This window comes from Loxodonta africana, chromosome 2 (assembly GCF_030014295.1).
Source record: "Loxodonta africana isolate mLoxAfr1 chromosome 2, mLoxAfr1.hap2, whole genome shotgun sequence".
Classification (NCBI taxonomy): Eukaryota; Metazoa; Chordata; class Mammalia; order Proboscidea; family Elephantidae; genus Loxodonta; species Loxodonta africana.
In genome coordinates this window covers 206,757,982-206,763,463 of record NC_087343.1, presented here as the reverse complement: position 1 = coordinate 206,763,463, position 5,482 = coordinate 206,757,982, and the positions used below count along the sequence as shown (strand labels likewise).

The window sequence follows — 5,482 nt, the reverse complement described above, 5'->3', positions numbered from 1 at the left end:
GACCTGGTGATCTACTTCAGAAAAACCAGCCTCTAAAAACCCTATGGAGCACAGTTCTACTGTGACACACGTGGAGTCACCATGAGATGGAGTCGGAATTGACTCCGTAGCAACTTTTTTTTTTTTTTTTTTGATGATTGTGACTCCTTGAAAAATCATTTCTAACAGGCCTGGCCAGAAGTCATTTCAGAGAGGGAAACCCTTTAGTTAAGTACTTTGTCTTTGTTGTGTATGGTCCCAGACTTTTATACTTAAAAACCACATTTATCTACAACTTGGTCACATGTTTACCAGGGAATATGTGGAGAAGAGGTTGGGGCATTCAGTTCAGATATTGAATTAAAAAAAAGTTGGAAAACAAACAATTGATTCCAAACAAACACTAACAAACTCAAAATTCCTTTTTATGATTTTGCTTTTTCTTGCTTCATTCCCCGCCCCCCCCCCCGCCCCAAGGAATTTAAAGCAATACATTTTCATGGAGAAATGGAATCAAACTTCAAATGATTTCATTTTGTTGGGACTTCTTGCCCCAAATCTAACTGGCCTGCTGCTCTTGCTCCTTATCATCCTTGTATTCTTTCTGGCCTTGGTGGGTAACTCAGCCATGATTCACCTCATCCGCGTGGATCCCCATCTTCAAACACCCATGTACTCTCTCCTCAGCCAGCTCTCCCTCATGGACCTGATGTACATCTCTACCACTGTCCCCAAGATGGCGCTCAACTTGCTCTCTGGCCAGAAAGGCATCTCATTCCTAGGGTGTGGTATGCAAAGTTTCTTCTTCTTGACAATGGCCTGTTCTGAAGGCTTACTCTTAGCCTCCATGGCCTATGACCGTTATGTAGCCATCTGTCGTCCCCTCCATTATCCCACCTGCATGAGTAGAAGTATGTGTGTCCAGATGATCATAGGATCTTGGATCTTGGGTTCTGTCAACTCCTTGGCACACACAGTTTACGCTCTTCATATTCCTTACTGCCGGTCCAGGGCCATTGATCATTTCTTTTGTGATGTCCCCTCTTGCATGTATGGACACCTGGGTCTATGAGTACGTGGGTTTTGTGAGCACTAGCCTCTTTCTCCTTCTTCCTTTCCTTGGCATCACGGCTTCCTATGGCAGAGTCCTTTTGGCTGTCTACCATATGCGCTCCAAAGAAGGAAGGAAAAAGGCCTTCACCACCTGTTCAACACATTTAACTGTAGTTACCTTTTACTATGCACCATTTGTCTATACCTATCTTCTGCCCAGGAATCTCCGCTCACCAACAGAAGACAAGAATTTGGCTGTTTTTTACACTATCTTCACTCCCGTGCTCAATCCCATTATCTACAGCCTAAGGAACAGGGAAGTCCTGGGTGCAATGACAAAGGTGTTTGGAATATTTTCTTCCAAGAAAGAATAGCCATGGTTCTCCTTACTCTTTTTTCTTTATTTCCTTTTTGCTGTTGATTAGAGCATCCGAGAGAAGTGGTGTTCAATAGAAATATAATAGAAGCCACATACGTAATTTTAAATTTTCTGGTAGACACATTCAAAATTTAAATAAAACTGAAATTACTTAAAATAGTATATTTACGTAACCCAAAACATTAGTAACATTAATTTTTTAAAAACCCATTGCCATCGAGTCAATTCTGACTCATATGTATCCTACAGAACAGAGTAGAATTGCTTCATGGTGTTTCCAAGGAGCAGCTAGTAGATTTGAACTTCCAATCTTTTGGTTAGCAATCATAGCTCTTAACTACAGTGTCACCAAGACTCCAGTAATATTACAAAACATACTTTTTATGTATGTAATATATTGTAATGATATGATACACAATTAACATCAATGTAGATAAAATTTATACCTGTAATATTAGAACTCATAGGGTTACTATGAGTCAGAATCAACTCGACAGCAATGGGGTTTTTTTTAATATTAGAACTCATATAAATTTTGTCTACATTGGAGTTAATTGTATATTATATTATTACAATATATTACACACCTGTACTATGCATATAAGTTCTATTCTGTCCCACTGGATCTCTGTGAGTCAGAATCGACTTGATGGCAACAGGTTTGGTTTGGTATATGTGGTTTGGTATATTTCTTGCATATCTTAGTATTAATATAACAGTGTTATATTATTTTATTGAAATATCATTTGTACATGTAATCAATATAAATGTAATAATATGATATTTTTACTTTGTTTTTATTCTAAGTCTTCGCAATTTTGCATGTTATTACTTAAAACACATAGTAATTTGGACTACTCACATTTCAAGTGCTGACCTGATAGCCGCATGGGGCCAGAGACAACAACAGCATTGGACAGTGAGATTTTAGAGCATCCAGTAAAGTGTTTTGGAAAGAATATATCTCTTGTGTATAAAAACATATATATGGTATATAAAATATGGGTGATGGGATGTGAAGTAACCAAAATAAGCATGCTAATGTAGTGTTTATAAGAGCTTGCTTTACTCCTTTTTAGCACGTATATCTTGATTATAATTGACACCTGGACTCCATCCTGTTGTAGTCTCCTCTTACAAAGCTGTTTGGAGAGGTCTTGTTTGATTTGGAGTCCCTTGATGGTGCAAACTGTTAACATGGTTGGCTGCTAAATGAAAGGTGGAGGTTCTAGTCTACCCAGAGGTACCTCAGAAGAATGGCCTAGAGATCTACCTTCAAAAGATCAGCCACTGAAAACCTGGTGGAATACAGTTCTACTCTGACACACACGGGGTCACCATGAGTCAGAGTAGACTCAATGGCGACTGGTTTTTTGACTTAGGATTTTTCTGATTTCAATGAATATTTTGAGGTTAAGTGACCCAAATAGGGGCATGAGAACTTTAGACAATTTATTGTACATTCAAATGAGCAAAATTATATATTTAAATTATCTTAAAAAAGCTATTAGTACTCACATACAATATTTGCCTAGAGTCACTGGGCGGTTACAGCACGAAACAGAATGAAAATAGGGACCTCAGTTTTCAGCTATGACATGCACAACCTTAATCGGACTTTGCATAGGTTGAAATTCTATGCTTTTTTTTTAACACAAGTTTTATTATTGTTATTTTACTAATAAACTTAACTTACTTCAAACCTATCTATGAAGTTTGTTATGAAGAGGTTTTAATGAATATGAGGAAAAAAATGAGGACTTAGAGGAGTCCATCCCTCCCCAACTCTCTATTGTCCAAGCTCTCTCTCCCATTGTCTTTCTATGGATCTTTCAATATCTTCCTATTTTTGGTGACTTGAGTTCAATTAAAATGTAAAATTAATTGTCATCCAAGTTATTTTCCTAAAATATCAATGTAATCTTGTCAGTCTCCCTTTTTTAAGGCTGTAATTCCCTACTAGACTAACAAAAAGTTCCAAACTTAAATTCATATTCAAATGTTCTAAAATCTACATTATGTCTACCTTTTCTTTTCTACCACTCAATCCACATTCCTGGTGCTGTGGATACACTGGACCCTTAGCCTGTCCCTGTAGCACTCCATGTCCCCACACATCTGAAACTTTGCTAAAGCCATAAAAAAAAAAAGCCATATACCACTCATGAAAAGTTCTACTCCACATTTTCTTATGTCTGTGAATCTCAGTCGTGTCTTTTTTCAAGAAGTAACAGAAAATTTACTTCCCATCTTCTAATACTCACAGCTAAGCTCTCCTTCCCTAAAACTGCACCTTTATATTTTTAAAGATAATATAGTTTAATTGACATTTTTTCATGGTTACGTCTGTGTCTCCTTTCATATCAAAGCCTATGGCAGATAGTAATAACTAACATGTTAATGTCAGCTAATGTTTACTAAGTGTAAATGCATCCCTTGTACATGCAACTTAAAGTTCCCTACAAAGCTGTCTTACTGATACCTGCTCCACTTTGTAGTAAAAATATTTTGAGTGAGACTGCTGGGAAGACTAGCACTAGATTTGGAAGCCAGATTTCTTAGAATCCAGAACCATGGTTCTTAATCTTAACTTTACCCTGCCATTGCCATTTTGGTTTGGGTATCCCCCACTGAAGGACTGTGGTCATTCTGTGGTAGAATACTCACCATCCATGCCAGAGACTCAGATTCCATTCTCGGCCAATGTGCCTCATTCGCAGCCACCACCCATCTGTGAGTGAAGTGTTGCATGTTGCTGTAATGCTGAACAGCTTTCAGTGGAGTTTCAGACTAAGACAGACTAGGAGGAAATGTCTGGCAATCTACTTCCAAAATATCAGCCAAAGAAAACCCACAATGATCACGATCCCACAATCAGATCACAGTGACCTGATCCTGTTGTATTGTTTGCTTTGAGTCAGAGCCGACTTGATGGGAGCTAAAAACAGCAACAACATCCCAACAGATTAACTCATAGCTGGGACATGCAAATGCTGGAGACATCAATTTCCTTCAGTGCGTTATTTGGAAACTCAGCTGTGCTTATCAACATGTGATACTAGCTCAGAGAAATTGTGCACGTGTTTCCTGACAGGACCAGGGCAAAGTATAACCAGATAATTTCTCTACGAAAAATCAAGGATTCATTGCCCAGAGTCTCCCTTTACCTCTTTTAAATGAGCAAGGAATTGAGTGCTGGATTTTCAGTCTATGATGCATCTCATTCATTTGCTCTACTTGAATCACAATTTCCTTTTGAATTAAAATAATAATAATAGTAATAATAAATGTCTATTCCTGCTCTCAATATAGTCTCTAGGATCAGTTTTTGGTTTTTGGACATTTTGCCATAGATTCGATTTCTAACAATAACCAATGACATGATTCCTCATTCAGTAAGGGGTAAATGACCACTTTCCTAGTATAATACTGGAGAAAGTAAACAAATTAATTAGTCTTTGTGAGACAAAAAAATGTTGACAGGCTAAATTACAGTCTTAAGAATTCTCAACAGACACATGAGATTGGGTGGTTGCTTGGAAATTTATTCACCTCCATTTACTCTTTATTAATTTATGGTATTTATTGAGCCCTTCCTGTTTGCCACTCACTGTTCTAACCATCTTGGGTAAAGTAATGGACAAGAAGACACAACCTCTGACCTGTGAGTCAAAATCCTGATGTGAGGCATAAACATGTAAATCAAATCAAAACAAAACAGACAAAAAAAGCCATTTTCATGGAGAAAATTCTGATACATGGTGACCCTATGTGTTACAGAATTGGAAGCATAGACTGCTCCATTGAGTTTTCCTTGCTGTGGTCTTTACAGAAGCAGATGGCCAGGCCTTTCTTCTGGGTGCTGCTGTGCGAATTCGAATCACCAATCTTCATGTTAGTAGAAAAGTGCAACCATTAGTGCCACCCAGGGATCTAAACATTTATAAAAATAATTTTTTTTTTTTTATAGTACACATTATATAGTCTTGTTAGGTAGTGATGATGTCAAAGAGAAAAACAGCACATGGATCTAATACATAAGATGGCTAGGGAGGCCCGTCTGACTTGAGG

General features: G+C 37.7%; 1 pseudogene; it reads left to right on the top strand.

The window, feature by feature from the left end:
- The first annotated feature begins 478 nt into the window (after nt 1-478).
- On the top strand, nt 479-1,406 carry LOC100675263 (olfactory receptor 2L13-like; annotated as a pseudogene).
- Nucleotides 1,407-5,482: the final 4,076 nt, after the last annotated feature.